The 20,197-nt window shown below is 41.4% G+C and overlaps 1 protein-coding gene across 1 annotated transcript in view; it reads right to left on the bottom strand.

The window, feature by feature from the left end:
- The window catches only part of LOC148038561 (beta-galactosidase), a 106,916-nt gene that overhangs the window by 10,249 nt on the left and 76,470 nt on the right, over positions 1-20,197 (bottom strand). The window lies entirely within an intron of this gene.

The raw sequence follows: 20,197 nt of genomic DNA, 5'->3' as shown, positions 1-20,197 counted from the left end.
GCGTAGAATATGCTACCAGTCGTACCCTTTTGTTCGTGTGCACTACAGGGATTCCAAGACACACAGCAAACACGTGTTCTTCCACATCGATCTCTATCTCAAAGCTTTTAATGGTGGTTTACGCTACTAACCTATCCATGTGAAGACTAGAACGTGTCTGAATCCTGCAGCTATCAATAAGAGCCATAAGACAGGTTTCACTTGAGGACTGGTAATTTGTGCGTCTGCGCCTATGTATCAAGCTGATGACATAGCAAAATCTCATGGCTGTAGAAACATGCCCACATGCAAGGAGACTGATGAATGGGTTGCATGCAAGGAAGCTAACAAACACAGTTGCGCAAGGTGACTAATGGATAAGGCTGCATCTGTAGTGGGTACATGTCGTTTGAAACCAGCCTTCCTCCTTGGATATGGTGGTAAATAACCTAATCAAACACTAATTACAGCGAGCATAAAATTCACATAAACTGAAAATGCACACTTTACCACTTTAATCTTGGACATTGGACATCCAATTAGCCCCAAAACCGGCGCCCCTTGCAGTATTTCTTTATCTTACATTACAAATGGAAGGAGTACAATTGAGATCCTCTAATCTCCTCCGCTAATAAAAGTACCTCTTGCTACCAAAACTAACCAGCAAGCCTCCAAACCAATTTGCCCCTTGGTTTGCTTAGGGATTGGCCTCCACCTTGCTCCTTGAAAGATAATTCAACCCCAATTCAAATATCCGTTGGCTGGCCTTTTGAATCTCCCTGAAATTCCTCAATTTCAGCTACTTGAATCCTAGGCCCTCAATTCTGAGCACGCATCCCAAGGCAGCTGTCAAAACCCTAATTTTTGCTGTAAATTAGGATTTACAGCAGAGATTGACTGAAATCTCTTCCTTTCATGGCTTAAACTGCTGAAAAATATTGAGGGGGTAAGAGACAATGTTGTAGAAGAGAAAAATTTCAGAGTTTCATCGCAAGAAACACTGAAAAACTGCTGCTGCCCTACTCAAACAGCCATGGAAGTTGTCACCTACAACTTAAGACCACCAAAAGGACTGCTACCCCCTCCTATAGCTATTATCACCTGCTTTGGAGGGCTCCAAATTGCTGTCACTTGCTATAGGACTGGTCCATAGTAGCTGCAAATCACATCAGCAGCCTCTCCTTCCTCTCTAACAGTCTCCTTCTCTCTCACAATGGCTGGAATAGACTCCACCAGCCCTAAAAACGTTTTTCCCACTTGCATAGGCAAGTTTTGTCAAGTGACAGTCTTCTAATCCCATTTTTCAACATTATCCAGCTTATTAAATTAATTTTAATTTTAAATAACTCTAAAAATTAAATTCAGCTCTTCTGACCTTGCCCAAAATCAAATGTGCTTGTCCATAATTAAATTAGCTAGGCCATTTGCAACTTGAAGTAGTCTACGACCTCTATTGACCCTTAGACCGGCATTGATTAATTAATTAATGCTAGTCCCTAGTTTCACCATTGACACTTATTGGTCAAACTACTATCCTAGGGTCACATTTGATACCAACCAACCACCAAAAACCAATCAACATAACTTATCACAACTTTTGCCCTTGACATCCACTACATCCTCGGGGTCCTTGGCCTATTACCATGAAATAATTGCCATGTGCATCACATGTGCTTAATCAATCTTACATATTTAATTAATAATTAAATATTATCAACAAGATTAAAGCATCTCAAAATTTTACGTTCCCATAACATCGTCACTTTCTCTTTGCAGTAGATACAAGCCATCATTGTATCAAATATAGAGAGGCTAATTGAAGTCACGACCACAAGGTTATTGAATTGTCGATCTTTGTCATCACAGATCTCTATTTAAACACATGATGGCAAATCAACCGAAGTTACAAGCTCTGGTGAGGTCACAATTGTATGTCCTCTCTCTCTCTCTCTCTCTCTCTCTCTCTCTCTCTCTCTTTCTCTCTCTCTAAGATTGTTGTTTTTCTTTGTCTTCAATATTAAATTAACATTTAAAAATAATATTAACACTCGAATTAACAATAACATTAACATAAATAATAAATGTCTAAAATATAGTAACATTAAATGCTAAATTAGTATTAAAATTAAGTATAACATTGACATCAAATCTTAAGTCAATTATCAAAATAGAAACTCTAATGTCTTTACAGGCCAAGGTCTTAACCACCGTTTACGGTCTACCATATCCTCTAAGTGGAAGCTCCCTGGGCTCCAATCATTAGTACTATCGAAAACAGCTATACACACATTATCTCAACACAAAGACCCTAGCACGAGTGCCAAACAAAAAACTTATCTTGTTGTGCCCACCACCACTTACAACATGTGCCACCCATGTATGCCCCTCTCACTAGCAGTGTCCCATACCACCCTAAACAAGATAAAAGTGTGCTTGTCAAGCGTAAACCATCACACTTTTGTGAGCGAACACACCATTGAATCTCGTGCCAAATTATAGGTTGTGGCTCTAATACCAATGGAATACCCACTTAGGATCCAACGTACACACGAGATAAAAGCCACATGAAATCTAGTTATACTCGCCACCTACACCATATACTCCCAATGCATGCCTCTCTCACTAGTAGTGTCCCATACCACCCTAAACAAGATAAAAGCATACTTGTCAAGCATGAAACATCACGCAATCGTGAGCAAAAGTGGTTTTGTGCATTCCATCAAATATCACGCAAAAATTGCAAGTTGTGGCTCTAATACCAATGTAATATCCACCTAGGATCAACCTACACACCAAATACGACACAAGCTATATCCACGAATATAAAGGAATTGGACATTAGATTCACCTCCCAACCATAGTGCCAAACGGGCTCACCTCCAAGCTTGTGAGTTAGTAGCGCTCTAGATCACAACCACATCCCAAGAACGTGTCCTATACTACCAAACCACCCCATCCTGGTGTATGGATGCATTGGTCTACAGGCCAAGAGTCCAAGAGTGATAATCACACAATAATATGCACAATAGGGCCTTGAGTCCTATAAATAGGGCTCACTTCCCCTGACCTCAAGTGTCCTTAGTGCATTTGTACTAAGTCCCTTCATAACCACTATGACCAATACTACTAGCGCCCATCCAGATATCCAAGGATGTAATAGCTCTGTTGTTCGTTATAGTGAGATAGTGTGTAGGGCTTCTCTATATTGCTTGAGTTCAAGTAAGCAGAGTGTCTCATCCTCATACTCCAGGATCCCTCGTAGCCTTTTCAAAAAACGTACTAATATCTCCTCTCATCTCACAAGACATAGTGCAACAAAATATAAAGCTACTCCTCTAACTCTATCTCCACCCCCACAACTAGCAAATGCTACATACAGCCTTCCTTCAAAGAATGGGTAGTAATTCCCTCATTAAACCTTAATTACAACACCAAGTGTTTATTGCAAAACTGAAAAATACAAATTTACCTATTAATCTTTGGACAACGAACACCTGGTTGCCCAAAACTGGTGCCTCTTTTTTATTTTGCTTTATTGAAGTAGAAGTTGATTTACAATGGGATTCTGTCACAACTCTATAGAAACAGAATTTGTATCCTTTTTCATTAATTTATCTATATAATGATTTATTAAATTTATTTCCTTTGCACTAATTAGATATAAAGAAAAGTGCATTGGAGCTGGCCACTGATGAGTGGTCACAGGTTATGTAGACCCACACGGTGGGTTAGAGAAAAGATAGTTCACACTTCCACCTATATGACCCGATTGGGCGCCTGTGACTAGAACTCACGCATATCAGGGTTAGACTCGCACACAAAAAGGATTGATGCCTTGAAGTGTGGGCTAGATCCACCAGAACAAACAGTTACAATCAACAAGATGGCATGATCATGAAATGCTTGTATAATGTGCATGTGTGGGCTGAAAGCTTGAAATGCACATTTCTTTGCATAGGAAAGTCACATGAAGACTCGGATACCATTTTTGCGATGTACACGGAAAAAGCTTTCATATGATACCCATACTGGGGGGGTCCCTAAATTCTAGGAGATCCCTAAATTTTAGGAGGTCCCTAAATTTTAGGAGCCTCGAATTAGCCTAAAAATGCTAGTCCTAAAAAATAGGGATGTCATTCTAAAAATAGTAAGTTCTGTACTCTGACTGTGCTTACTAAATTTGGTTGTTTCTATTCTTGACAGTATTCAACCCAAAAAGGAAGGCCATAGAGAAGAGACAAGTGTCAAGACACTTGTCACACAAGTTTCCAAGTGTCCCACCACTTGTCACATCTCATGACATGTGGCTGGACACTTGTCTTGTGCTACTCCACTTTCCCCTTTTGCACTAGCTCTCCCCTCTCCTATAAATAAGAGCTCGTTTTTCTTCATTCAACATCATTTTTCTTTGCTGTAAACTCATGTACAACACCCACAGATAGCCAGAAACTAGCCCCATCCATCCCCATCATCATCCCCCACTTCTCCATTATCAAATTCCTCCATATTCCCTCTTCTATCACTGCTGTTTTACAAGACAGCAAGCTTGTAAATTCATTACAGCACCTCCTTCTCGAGCTCTTTCTTCCATTTTAGCTACAAGAAGCAAGCCCTATCCATATACTGCTGATCAACGATGGAGAAAGGCTGAATTCCCCTTTTTTCTTCTCTCATACTGTAAAGAAATCAATTCTTATCATTGCATAATAGATAATGCATGTGTGTTTGTACATCTTTGCATGATCTTGTGAGAGTGAGAATTACTTCTTCTCACTCTCAGGTTGATTGTAACTGAGCTCTTCCCTAAGGGACTTGGGTTGAGCAGAAATACATTCCTTCGGGGGGGGTTGCCCATCTTCAACCCTCAATCTTGTCTCCATTACTTTTACATTTTCATGGCTGTAATTTTGTGAGTAATTTTCATTTTCAGCTTTATGTGTTCATTCTCTTTTATATTAAATCTCGAAAACAAGCGAATATCATAATTGTTAAGCATACTATGTTGTTCGGGGCGTTTACAGTGGTATCAGAGCTTTGGCTCGGTCCTCACCCCCAACACTGGTAGTGCTTACAACTATAAGTTTGTTTGTTTTAGCCCTTGCATTGAGTGCTTGAGCATATTTTTTTTCTTTAGTCTCAATGGATCAATCGAGTGCTATCCTTCAAGCCATTCAAAGTCTTAGAGAGGAGAATCAGCAAATTCGTGAGCAACTTCTCAAACTAGAAAAAGTTGAGAATCCCAAAGAATTCAAGGAAAGAAGCCCATCTACTTCAAGGAGACAAAGCCATACCAATGAAAGGAGCCGATCAAGAAGTCCAACTACTTCTAAGAGGCAGTCCCATTCTACTTCAATACAAAGAAAGAGATCGCGTCGAAGCTCATCCTCTTCTTTAAAGTCATCTGGCGCCTATTCTGATGGATCCTCTTCTAGTAATGAAGAGTCACACCCTTCTCGTGGAAGACCTCATCATCGTCAAAGGCATCGACATTCTTCACCCTCGTCTCCATCTTCATCCCCATCAAGCACTTCATCATCTTCAACCTCAAGATCCGAGCATGGACGATGGCATAAGAAGAAGAAGAAGACTAAGTCACTATCTCAACTTGAAAAGAAGATCAAGTTCAGTATGTATGATGGTTCCCGAAATCCTGATCTTCTTCTGAAGTTTATTCGTCAATTTCAAATTTTGTATGGTCGTGACAAGTATAAAGAAAAAGAAAAGATTAAGTTTGCAGCTTTACATTTAACCGACTTAGCCCATACTTGGTGGACGGGGTTGGAATATGATCATGCTGCCCCAAAATCATGGCGGTCCTTTGTTCACCTGATACAAAGCCAATTTCTTCCTGTTCATTTCAAAAGAGATGTAAAAATGGAATGGGATCGGCTTTGGCAAAGGAAAAATGAGTCAATTGGTGACTATACCAAGAGATTTTGGGAGCTACTTTTGAAGGTCCAACATTTCAAGAAGATCAGCAGTTCGGAAAAGCTTAGGAAGTTTCAAGGAGGTTTGCATTTTAAACTTCGTACTGCTCTTAATCATTATCATTGTTCTAGTCTCAGGGAACTCATTGACCATGCTGAGACATGGGAAATGGAGCACAATGGCAACAAATCATTCCAAAAGAATGATAAGAAGAGAGTAGCTGATGATGAGGAGTATTCAGCCCCAAATGAAGGACAAAAACAGTGGCAAAAGCAGCCATCAAATCAAAAGAAGATGAAGCCCTATGCACCTCCTAATGCTCCTCAATTTCGCTCCAATCTATACCCACAAGCAAAGCAACTTTCCGAAGAAGAAAAGCAACGCTTCATGAAAGAAGGGAAGTGCTTTAAATGTGGACAGACAGGCCACATAGCGAAGCAATGTCCAAACAAGGGACAAAGCAAGGTTTCTGACAACAAGCCTAAGTCGCCCGTGAAAATCAATGCTATCAATGATGTAGTTGCAAACACAACTCACACTCCAGAGACGCGCAAATTATTAAAAGCTTGGGGACAGTTGCAAGGTAAGCAAGCACTATTCTTGATAGATCTTGGGGCGAATGAAAATATCATTTCCTTGCAATTAGCTAAAGAGCTTGGATTAAAGAACGAAGAGATGGACACTCCGGCAGAAGTTCGCCAAGCTTTAAATGCTGATGAAGGTGACACAGTGAAGACTGTGACACCCTACATTGGCAAGCTCAAGTTTCAAATTCAAGGCTACAGTGACGAAGATACCTTCTGTATCGGAGACTTTGATGGTTGCGATGTGATTCTTGGCATGCCCTGGAATCATAGAATAGATTCAACCATCTTCTCTCAGAAAAAGAAGGTAGAACTCACCAACAAAGGCAAGAAGTACGAGATCCAAGCTGGAGTTTCTGGAGACACCATACCTATGGTAAGCCATATGCAAGTCTCTAGAGCAATTAAGGATTGTGTTCAATGTTGTCTGCTTTATGTCACTGATGTAAAAGATAATATGAATGCTGAAAACCAAGAGCAACTTCAGCTCTTGGAAAAGTATAAAGATTGTTTTTTGGAAGATCTTCCTTATCAACTTCCCCCAGAAAGGCCAGAAGACCATCATATTGATATTATTCCGGGCAGTTCTCCTCCTAATATAGCACCATACCGTGTGAGCCGTCCTCAACAAGAAGAAATCAGAAAGCAAGTCGAAGACCTACTCAACCGTGGGCTAATTAGGCCAAGTAGCTCACCATTTTGTTCACCGGTTCTTCTTGTTCAAAAGAAAGATGGCACATTCAGGATGTGCATTGATTATCGAGCCCTCAACAAAATCACCGTGAAGAATCAGTTTCCTATTCCCAGAATTGACGACATTTTGGATCGTCTAGGAGGCTCAAAGGTTTTCAGCCGCATTGATCTAAAGAGTGGTTACCATCAAATTAGGGTAATACCACAAGATGTACACAAAACTGCTTTCCGCACTTCATACGGTCTTTATAAATTCTTGGTGGTTCCTTTCGGATTAACCAATGCACCAGCCACCTTTAATCGAATGATGGAGCGCATCTTTAGAGAGCATCGACAATATGTCGGTACTTTCTTTGATGATATTCTTGTCTTTAGCAAGAATGAAGAGGAGCATCATCAGAACTTGGAAATTGTTCTACAATTACTACAACAAAATCAACTCTTGGTAAATGGTAAAAAGAGTGAATTTTTCATGCATAAAATAAATTACCTTGGGCATGTCATCTCTTCTGAAGGGATTCAGATGGATCCTGAAAAGATCAGGATAATCCAAGAATGGCCTCATCTTCGTGATATACATGAGGTGCGATCGTTTCTTGGCTTATGTTCTTATTACCGCCGCTTCATCAAGCATTTTGCACATATGGCTTCTCCACTTCATGACCTTACAAAGAAGAAGATCTCTTTCCAATGGAAGAAAAAAGAGAAGGCAGCCTTCACAAGGCTGAAAACAGCTCTTACTTCTGGACCTGTTCTTATCATTCCAGATCTGGTAAAACCATTTGTGGTGGAAGCAGATGCTTGCGGTGATTGTATTGGTGCAGTGCTAAATCAAGAAGGCCATGCCGTAGCCTTTGAAAGCCGCCGTCTAAATGATGTGGAGAAAAGGTATGACATTTATGAAAAGGAGCTCTTAGCAGTGGTTCATGCTTTAAAGATATGGAAACATTATCTTTTAGGCAATGAATTCCTTATTAAAACCGATCATCAAAGCTTGAAGTATTTCAAGACTCAAAAGCATTTGCAAGAGAAACATGCAAGATGGGAAAATTTCTTGTCTATGTTTCATTTTCAAATTATGTACACTCCAGGGAAACAAAATGTAGTTGCTGATGCACTTTCTAGAGTGCCTCGCATTGCAACTATTACAGTGGCTCATCATGAAGATTTTCAAACGATAAAGAATACTTATGATGAAGATACTGATTTTGCAGCAATTTGGTCAAATTTACAGCAAGGAGGTTCTCATCCAGATTATTCCATCAAAGATGGTTACCTTCTCATGAACAATCGCCTTTGTGTCACTCTTCCTGTTCGACAAAAGGTGCTTAAAGAAAGTCATGAACCCCCTTATGCAGGGCATAGAGGGAGGGCAGCCACTCTAAGTGCAATTGAGCACTACTTTTATTGGCCAACATTACGAAAAGATACACATAACTTCATTGAGGCTTGTCTGGTATGCCAAAAATCCAAATATGATAGGCAGAAGATTCCAGGATTGTTACAACCTCTTCCAGTGCCCAAAGATCCATGGGAATCTATCACAATGGATTTCATCTCAAGTATTCCAAGAACACCTCAAGGTCATGATATGATTTGGGTCATAATTGATAGATTCAGCAAACAATCACATTTTATTCCATGTCATAAAACATTGAAATCCGCACAAGCTGCAAGACTTTTCATTCAACATATCTTTAGATTACATGGTATGCCTTCTGAGATCATTTCAGATAGAGACTCCAAATTCACAAGTAACTTTTGGCGTGCTTTATTTGAGAATTTGGGAACCACTTTAAAGTTCTCCTCATCTTTTCATCCTCAAACTGACGGCCAAATAGAGGTGATGAATCTCACTCTTTTGGATATGTTGAAAGCTTATGTTAGTGAACATAAGTCACAATGGGAGAAATATCTTCCATTATTGGAGTTTGCTTACAACAATACAGTGCACTCATCCACAGGGAAAGCTCCAAATGAAATAGTACAGGGTAAAGTGATTCCTCCTCCAATTATTCGCACTAAATATAAGATTTTTGCTGCTGATGAGTTTGCTTCAGATTTAAAAACAACAATGGATCAAGTTCGAGCCACTATCAAGGTTGCGCAAGAGCGACAAAAGAAGCAAGCAGATAAACGAAAAAGACCTTTGGCTTTTGAAAAAGGTCAATATGTCTTGCTAAAGTTTGATAAAAGCAGGCTCAAACAAGGTTCTGGTCAAAATTCATCTTTTCCAAAGCTCTCCAATAGATACTTTGGACCCTTCAAAGTGATTGAGAAAATAAATGAAGTTTCTTATCGACTTGAGCTTCCTACTCATTGGAAAATACACAATGCTTTTCATGTAAGTTTGCTAAAACCTTACATAGGACCAGAACCAAAGGAACCCATTACTTAAGATCCCCCAGAAGTTGAAGAAACAGAGCAACTCTTGGAACCTGAAAAGATTTTGTTTCTCAAGGATCGAACCACGAGAAGTGGCCTTGTGACACGAAAATTCTTACTAAAATTCAAGAATCTACCCACAACATATGCACAGTGGGTAGATGAAAAATTCATGAAGGATTACCCAAATATTCTACAACAATATCAAGAAGATTTTCAGCTGAGGACAGCTGAATAAAAGCCAGAGGGCTATCACAACTCTATAGAAACAGAATTTGTATCCTTTTTCATTAATTTATCTATATAATGATTTATTAAATTTATTTCCTTTGCACTAATTAGATATAAAGAAAAGTGCATCGGAGCTGGCCACTGATGAGTGGTCACAGGTTATGGTGGACCCACACGGTGGGTTAGAGAAAAGATAGTTCACACTTCCACCTATATGACCCGATTGGGCGCCTGTGACTAGAACTCACGCATATCAGGGTTAGACTCGCACACAGAAAGGATTGATGCCTTGAAGTGTGGGCTAGATCCACCAGAACAGACAGTTACAATCAACAAGATGGCATGATCATGAAATGCTTGTATAATGTGCATGTGTGGGCTGAAAGCTTGAAATGCACATTTCTTTGCATAGGAAAGTCACATGAAGATTCGGATACCATTTTTGCGATGTACACGGAAAAAGCTTTCATATGATACCCATATTGGGGGGGTCCCTAAATTCTAGGAGATCCCTAAATTTTAGGAGCCTCGAATTAGCCTAAAAATGCTAGTCCTAAAAAATAGGGATGTCATTCTAAAAATAGTAAGTTCTGTACTCTGACTGTGCTTACTAAATTTGGTTGTTTCTATTCTTGACAGTATTCAACCCAAAAAGGAAGGCCATAGAGAAGAGACAAGTGTCAAGACACTTGTCACACAAGTTTCCAAGTGTCCCACCACTTGTCACATCTCATGACATGTGGCTGGACACTTGTCTTGTGCTACTCCACTTTCCCCTTTTGTACTAGCTCTCCCCTCTCCTATAAATAAGAGCTCGTTTTTCTTCATTCAACATCATTTTTCTTTGCTGTAAACTCATGTACAACACCCACAGATAGCCAGAAACTAGCCCCATCCATCCCCATCATCATCCCCCACTTCTCCATTATCAAATTCCTCCATATTCCCTCTTCTATCACTGTTGTTTTATAAGACAGCAAGCTTGTAAATTCATTACAGCACCTCCTTCTCGAGCTCTTTCTTCCATTTTAGCTACAAGAAGCAAGCCCTATCCATGTACTGCTGATCAACGATGGAGAAAGGCTGAATTCCCCTTTTTTCTTCTCTCATACTGTAAAGAAATCAGTTCTTATCATTGCATAATAGATAATGCATGTGTGTTTGTACATCTTTGCATGATCTTGTGAGAGTGAGAATTACTTCTTCTCACTCTCAGGTTGATTGTAACTGAGCTCTTCCCTAAGGGACTTGGGTTGAGCAGAAATACATTCCTTCGGGGGGGGGTTGCCCATCTTCAACCCTCAATCTTGTCTCCATTACTTTTACATTTTCATGGCTGTAATTTTGTGAGTAATTTTCATTTTCAGCTTTACATGTTCATTCTCTTTTATATTAAATCTCGAAAACAAGCGAATATCATAATTGTTAAGCATACTACGTTGTTCGGGGCGTTTACAGATTCTCCCACTCCCCTTCACAATCCAAACTCCTCTTACTGTCAAAAGTGATCAGCAAGTCTTCAATCTGATTTGCCCCTTGATTTGGGCAATCAATTGGCCTTCACCCACTTTTAAAAGAGTGGAAATGCCCCAAATTTGATGGCTGGCTGGTCCTCCACTTGATTTCAGCTGAAAATCACCTTCAGCCTTAAATAATGCATGACTTGGAGTCTTAAATGACTGGCACACTTCCCGATCCAGCTGCTAAACCCTAATTTCTACTATAAATTAAGATTTACAGCAAGAAAACTAAAATTCCTCAGCCTCCAAAGGTCCAAATGCTGAGTTCTTCGAAGCAAGGCTGTGAAATGGCTGGGGAATGAGAGAGAATGCTGAGCGAAGAGAAATTTTAGAGTTTGTCATGAGAAATGACTGGAAATTAGTCAAATGGAGCTGATGTCCTGTCCAACAGCAATAAATGATGTCGCTTGCACCTAGAGACCCAAAATCTACTGACACCTTCAGTCTGGGATTGTTGTCCAACCACCTAGGATCTTGTGTAGCTATCGACTACTCCAAATCTGCGAACGCCTACTGGTAATGGCTGAAACTCAGCTCACCATGGCTGCTCCAGCTCCTCGCGATTTGTTTCCAACAAGAATGAATGATCCTCTCTCTCTCCAAATCTTTGTTTTGCTCTCCCAGCCTTCCCCATGTTTTTTCCAACCTCCCTTTAGAAAATTTAACAAATGGCAGCCTTTCCAAATGAGTTTCCAGCATTATCCACTTTATTATATTAATAAATTAATATAATAATTATTTTTGTGCCCAAAAAATAATCTAACCAACCAATAATTAAATTGGCTAGGCCACTTCATCTTCCAAGTGTCCCTGTGCCATTTATAACCATCAGATCAATGTTAAGTATCATTAAATGCTACATCTATAGTGTCACTAACCGACATTTATGGCCAAATAAATGACTTAGGCCAATAATTGGCACCAGATACCACCTAGTACCTGTGCGACATAACTAACTTCAAGTTTTGCCTTAGACATTTGCTGATTCTCTCGAGTCCCACGCTCATTAATTTGCACTAACCTCAGTTGTATCTCACATGTGCAACACTTACTTAAACATGCGATTAAAAATTAATCTACATGTTAAGTGAGGTTTGCAAAAATACATGTTCTCATGACATATATGGTCCTCTAGAGTTACTTTCTCATATCTCTCTATCTTTGTTTGTAATTGGTGGGACGAGTTGCATATCTAACTAGTGGCATATCTGAGGCATTTTGTTCTTGTAAACATGCATCTTTGTGCATTTATCCCTTTTCAATCAAAGAGTAGTTGACTCTACATCCACCATATTCGCAACAACTCCTATCCTAGAGAGTGTTTGTGTCCCATAAGCCAAAACCTAATTTGGGAGGACCCATCCATCTATAAATAGATAGGCTACCTACCACTCAGTCTATCTCTCTATTTTGCAGATTGTTGGCCAACTGTCTCTGATATCTACACCTCGTCTTCTGGAGGACATCTCAGTTCAAGTCGCTCCCTACAACTAGGCACATGCTTCCAGCTAAGCCATCAAGCATCAATTTATTGCTGTCTAAGCCTGCGTTTACAACTGGCATTTGATGTTCATCCTTCACATGACAGATCCCAATCATCTCCTACTGCCTGCTGACTATAAACAGCTGTATTTTGCTGCATGTCACCATCCAACCTGCAATTGCTATTTTGCTCTAGCAGTCTAACCACCACATCATCAGCAACATCTGTGTTCGATGATCTGCCTGCCACATCATCCAGACTGCTGCGTCTTGCTACTACTGCTCTTAACTGCATCATCAGGACGGCGGATTTCAATCTATTATCCACTGTTTGAAGGTGGTTTGCTACATTTCGAGATCTGTCTCAATACAACACTCTCTCCAACTCATACTCTCTACCTCAATCCTAGAGACAAGAATTCGAGGTTCAGTATTCACCTTGCATAGTGTATTAGTGTGTTTGCTGCATCCTGCATTGTATCTATTCTTATTCGTTCATTCACCTTCAGTATTCATTGTCTTTGAGGTACCCTAACCCTAACCGTGTTCTTTATCAATCTATGCTTTGTCATACGATTGTGTTTGTTATCTATAGATGAGGTTTTCTTTACAAAGACTTCACGTTGGTCAAAGAAGCAAAGCTCAATGAGAAGAGAACCTGGAGCTACCAAGGGATTGTTAACAAACTCTGTCTCCAATCCCAACCAAGATGGATGGATACCTGTTGTCACGGGGATGTGAATTTTTCATGCTTAACTTAGCATTTGGCTAGACATTAATTAAATATGCACGTGAGGTGCGCATGTGATGTGTAAGTCAATTAAGCCACAATGACAAGGAAAGGACCCCGAGATGTCAATGAGTGTCAAAGGCAAAAGTTATAATAATTTATACTGATTGGGTATTAGGTAGTGTCTGTTGGGTATTTGACTCACGCCTCACTTACGCCTACGCTCATATGGGAGTGTCGGTGATCATTAGGACACTGGGGCACTTTTTACTCTCGGTAGGAAAGGTTTTTTCCCCCTGACTTATAGTCTTATTTTCGTATGTGCTTATGTGCTTATGTTACACACTTATGGGCACTTACCGTGTGTCGGGTGTGAACACCCCCTACAACCCTAAGGTTTAAGGGTTGTACTTTGTACTTTCATTTTACACTCTTTCAGACTATTGGATTGGGTGTCGTGCTTCACTTTGTCTCTCTCACTCTCACTGTCTACTGCACTCTCAGCTGCATCTCGATCCTATCACCACCCTCACATTTGGTATCAAAGCAATCTGCAGTCTGCAGACTGCCCCCGTCAGTTCTGCAGCTCCCACCAGTTCTGCCCCAGAGTCGCCAGTCTGCAATCGACTATCAGCTGAAGGCACCACCTGTACCTGCGTGCGCCACCTGTCCCAGCAGCGCCTCATCCTCAGCAGCTCGTCTGCCCGCCAGCACCGCCTACTCCTGCTCCTCAGCTCCACCCGCCTGCCTGTGGCCAACGCCACCCGTCTATCTGCACCGTTGACGTTGCAGCTCCACGTCGTCTGCCTGCGACTTGATTGTCCGCCCTGTCCACGTCAAGCGCCCGCCCGACTGCCCTGTCTGTCTGCGACCTGACTGTCTGCCCTGTCCATGTCAGGCATCCGCCCGACTGCCCTGCCTGCCTGCGACCTGCCTGTCCGCCCTATCCACGTCAGGTAATTTTTATTTTAAAAAACTTATCATTTTACTCCAGAACAAAGTTTTGGAAGAGGGGGTTCCTACGCAGCAGGCACAGCATACAGGATACATGTGTGGGACAAATTGGATGCAAATTTCTGGGCACATTCATCAGAAATTTTGGGGCTTTTATGTATTTTGAGGACATTTGCATATGAACTACAGTTACAGTCACAAAAAGACTGTTTTGAACACATTTGAGGCAGAAATTTTGGGGATTCTTGATATTACAGTGTTGCTGAGCACTGTTTGCACCTTGGGAAGCGTGCATTAAAGACAGTTTTTGACAGAGTACACCCTTGCACATTAATTGCAGAAGTGTGCTTGCTGCAATTTCTAGAAATTTGCAGATTTCCAGTCCTTACTGCTTTGACATTGCTCATTTGTCTTTGGAAATTTGTCATCATGGCAAATCAGGGAGATGATGTATTTACGTATGTATCCAAGGAAGACAGATTGGACGGAAACAATTATTCGCTATGGTCATTCATGATGAAGAATGTATTAGTGGCTAAGAATTTATGGGATTATGTCAGTGGAGAGGAAACTCGACCGGGAGTTGTAGCTCCCGTTACTCCTCCTCCTCAAGGGGCACGTGGACAACGGGGACCTCAGCCCGCTCCACCTCAGCCACTTCCTCCAAGAACTGTAGCTCAAAAAGCTTGGGATACACGTGATGCACAGGCCTTGTCGTTGATTGCTTTGGTAGTTCAGCGGTCCATCATCCCTCACATTCGTTCAGCATCTTCTTCACGAGATGCATGGCTGACTTTGGAGCATATGTTTGCAGGAAAGAATGAGACTCGGATCTCTTTCTTGAAGAAAGAGTTAGAGACTTTGAAGATGAATGAGGGTGATTCTATGCAGGATCACTTGAATAAGATTCAGGACTTGCGGGAGCAGCTCATGAATGTAGATGAGTACTTTTCGGATGCACAGTTGATATCCACCACCTTGAATTCCTTACCTCCTTCGTACTTGTCTTTTCATACTGCATTGAACCTCACCATGAGGATTGCCGAGCACCCACTCACTTTTATTCAGCTAGTTAGTTTGCTTCTAGAGGAGGAGCAAACAAGGAAAAATAGTGGTGTGGATGCTATAGTCTCTGAGCAGGACTTTGTGGCAAGACAGAAAGGCAAAAACAGCAAGGTGAAAATGCTCCACAGAGTTCTGGTACTTCTGGCACATCACAGAATCAGACACAAGGGGGGACGCAAGCTAAAAAGGGAAAATGTCATTATTGTAAGAAGCCAGGCCACTATATCACTGAGTGCAGGAAGCGCATTGCCAAAGAGAAGAAGAAGGAGTCAGGAATGTCTGTCCCTACTACTCCTTCCACTGCTAGTGAGTCCGCGTCCTTTGTTGTGGACAGGGACTATTGTTTTTACACTTGCAGTTATGACATCTCTTGGGCCGATAGAGCACTTAGCTCTACAGAGGATGCTGACACTTGGTTCTTTGACAATGGTGCTTCTAGACATATTACATCTCGCAGAGATCTGTTTGCTTCAGTTAGTACACCTCCCGTTGGGAAATCTGTACAGTGTGCCAATAATGCATCATACCATGTTCGTGGTATTGGGGAGATTCAGCTCACAGCCATTGATGGCTCTATTCTCCGCCTGCAGGATGCTTTGTTTGTGCATGGGATCAAGAAGAATTTGTTGTCTATTTCTTCTTTGGCACGTTGTGGTTTGCAAGTCACATTTGATGATAACCGTTGCATGGTTAGAGATAAAGAACGCATGACTTTGGTCTTGACAGAATCTTTGTGCCATGGTTTATATGAGTTGGATGCTCTTTCAGTAGATCAGTCGGCATACTTGACATCCACTCTTACTCTTGCTTTGATACAAGCGGAGTTATGGCATGCTCGTTTGGGGCATGTAAACTTTGGCAGCTTGATGCTTTTGCAGCGTACTCAGATGTTGGATGGCTTACCTCCCTTGGAGAGACCTCCTGAGCACTTATGCGAGGGATGCATTTTGGGAAAAATGCATCGTTTCTCATTTCCCCGTGATGCTGCTTTTAGAGCAACAACCAGATTGCAGTTGGTGCATTCAGATGTTTGTGGGCCTATGCAAACAATGTCATTGGGCGGTTGTTACTATTTTGTGACATTCATTGATGACTTTACACGTTTTTGTTGGGTCTATTGTTTGAAAAAGAAGTCAGAAGTGTATGATGCATTTTTGGCTTTCAGTGCACTTGTTGAAAATCAATCTGGATGTAAAATTAAGACTCTCCGTTCAGACCGAGGGAGGGAATACATGTCCTCTATGCTGAATTCCTTTTTGAAGCAGAAAGGCATAGTCCATCAGTACACTACTGCCTATACTCCACAGCAGAATGGGGTAGCAGAGAGGAAGAATCGGTCACTCATGGAGATGGCCAGATGTATGTTGAAGGCAAAGAGCTTGCCTCATAGTTTTTGGATGGAAGCAACCATGTGTGCTTGCCATATTTTGAACAGATGCCCTACCAAAGCCTTGAAGACCATCACACCTTTTGAGGCTTGGAACAGTCGTAAACCTTTTGTTGGCCACTTCCGTATCTTTGGGTGTCTTGCCTATGCCCATATTCCACAGGTACTTAGAAAAAAGTTGGACAACAAGGCTGTTAAGTGCATTTTTATGGGATATAGCAATGAGAACAAAGGCTACAGACTCTATGATCCCGTTACAAAGAAGGTTTTTGTCAGCAAGGATGTTGTTTTTTATGAAAAATCAGAATTATCCTTGGCTGGTTTGGACACATATCAGGCTGCCCGTGATGTTTTTGAAGGGCTGCTGCCCATTACTTTTGGTGATTCAGCTGGAGCTTCAGAAAATGAACCTAATGTTCAGCAAGCTACTCCTATGGAAAGTGCAGAAATTCAGCCATTGGCTGATCGGAATATTCAGCATAATGCTGAAACTGAAATTCAGCAAGAGCTTGCACACAGTCAGGAAGCTAGACAGTTGCCTAGATGGTATTTGCAGATTATGCAAGATAGTCCTTTGGATGCACCCATGGCTGGTCGTACTAGAAGGCAAACTCGTTTGCATGATTCAGTACTTTTGATAATGAAGAGCCTGAATGTTTTGAGGATGCACAACACACTGTGCATTGGATGGCAACAATGCAAGCTGAATTAGATTCTATCACTAAGAATCAAACTTGGGATTTGGTGTCTTTGCCATTTGGAAAGAAAGCCATTGGAACGAAATGGGTCTACAAACTAAAAAGGAAAGCAGATGGATCCATTGATAAATACAAGGCACGGCTTGTAGCTAAAGGCTACGCACAGAAAAAGGGCATTGACTATGAGGAGACATTTGCTCCTACTTCCCGTATGACGACCATCAGGTCTATGATTGCTTTGGCTGCACATTATGGTTGGACAGTGCATCAGCTGGATATCAAGACTGCATTTTTACATGGGGAACTTCAGGAGGAAGTTTATGTACAGCAGCCCATTGGTTTTGCAGTTGAAGGCTCAGAACATTTGGTATGCAAGCTCAAAAAGGCCCTATATGATTTGAAACAAGCTCCTAGAGCTTGGTATGCAAAAATAGATGCTTTCTTGCTTGGTCAAGGGTTTCTAAACAGCTCATCTGAGTCTACCCTTTACGTATGTAAAGAAGGGGGATCTATGCTAATTATATGTCTTTATGTTGATGACCTTTTGCTCACTGGAACACATGCTGATCAGATTTCAGCATTCGAACAAAATTTGCAGCAAACTTTTGACATGTCTGACTTGGGAGTTTTGCATTGCTACTTGGGCATCCAGTTCATACATGATGCTCGAGGTATTGGGCTATCACAGTCAAGGTATATTGGGCAGCTTCTTGAGAAGTTTGGCTTACAGGATTGCAAGCCAGTTTGTACCCCCATGGAACCTGGACTAAAACTGTCATTACATGATGACAATGATTTGTTTGATATACATACGTATGCTCCTGCAATTGGATGTCTTATCTACCTATGCAACACTAGGCCGGACATATAGTTTGCAGTTTCAACTTTGAGCAGGTATATGCATCAGCCACGTATGTCACATTGACAAGCTGTCAAGCGTGTTTTTCGTTACTTGCAGGGTACTCGATCTCTTGGGTTGCTTTATGCCAAGGGGAGACCACTGCAGTTACATGCTTACAGTGATTCTGATTGGGCTGGTGATTATGATACACGTCACTCCACTAGTGGCAATTGTTTCTTTATTGGCTCTTCTTGCATTTCTTGGCTTAGCAAGAAACAATCCACTATTGCCACATCGTCATGTGAAGCTGAATACAAGGCAGCTTTCACTATCACAGTTGAATGCGTATGGCTTAGACGCTTGCTAGCTGATCTGGATGTATTTGTTACGGAGCCTACTCCTTTGTTCACTGACAGTCAGAGTACCATTGCAGTGGCACGGAACCCAGTGTTTCATGCCCGCACGAAACACATTGAGATCCATTATCACTTTGTCAGAGAGAGGCTACATGCAGGTGATATCAGCCTTGTCTATTGTCCTACCACCAGTAATGTGGCAGACATCTTCACCAAAGCTCTTTCTCGTGACAAATTTAAAGCATTTCGCGATGCTTTAAATTTGATATCCTTTGGTGGCCGATGATCCTTGTACCCTTGATCACTCTTCACTCCAGGGGGGTTTGTTGGGTATTTGATTCACACCTCACTTACGCCTACGCTCATATGGGAGTGTCGGTGATCAGTAGGACACTGGGGCACTTTTTACTCTCGGTAGGAAAGGTTTTTTCCCCCTGACTTATAGTCTTATTTTCGTATGTGCTTATGTGCTTATGTTACACACTTATGGGCACTTACCGTGTGTCGGGTGTGAACACCCCCTACAACCCTAAGGTTTAAGGGTTGTACTTTGTACTTTCATTTTACACTCTTTCAGACTATTGGATTGGGTGTCGTGCTTCACTCTGTCTCTCTCACTCTCACACTGTCTACTGCACTCTCAACTGCATCTCGATCCTATCACCACCCTCACAGTGTCTGGTCACAGTTTGGGCCTAAGGTAATTAATTAGCCATTGAATGTTGGTAGTAACATTAGGAACTAGGCATTAATTAGTTAATTAATGCCAATTTAGGTACTAATTAATAATTAGGACCACTTGAGAGTTGAAATGGCCTAGCCAATTTAATTGTGGATGGGCATATTCAATTTTCTGGGCAAGGACAAGGGTTGAAATTAATTTTCAGAATTATTAATTCTGAAATTTAATTAAATGACTGAAAATGCATTAGAAAAGCAGCCACTTGGCAAACATTTCCCATGCAAGTGAAGGGAAGGCTGTTGGAGGCTGGTGGAGGTTCATTACAGCTTGGTGAAGGCTGTGAGAGAGACATAAGAGGCTGATTTGCTGTTGCCACCAGCTTTGGGAGCTGTTCTAGCCATTTGGAAGTTGAAGTACTGTTGGCGACAACTTGAATGATCAGGCACCAGCAAATTTTGCACTCCCTGGGGCATGTGACAACATTTTGAGTTACTATGGGGGTTGGGTTGTAGTTATTCAACCACTCATAGCAAGGCAGCAGCAGCAGATTCCAGCCCATTTTGGTGGCATATCTCCAGCGATTTCCCTAAGTTTATCAGCAGATCTCAGCCATTACAAACATTGGAGGTACTAAATTCAAGAATCTACTACCGTAAACAAACTAGAATTCGAGGAATTGCTA

The sequence above is a fragment of the Lygodium microphyllum genome, chromosome 3, assembly GCF_053477565.2.
Source record: "Lygodium microphyllum isolate KBCC chromosome 3, Lygodium_microphyllum_v1.1.10, whole genome shotgun sequence".
Lineage (NCBI taxonomy): Eukaryota > Viridiplantae > Streptophyta > Polypodiopsida > Schizaeales > Lygodiaceae > Lygodium > Lygodium microphyllum.
This window is presented reverse-complemented; position numbering and strand designations above follow the sequence as displayed.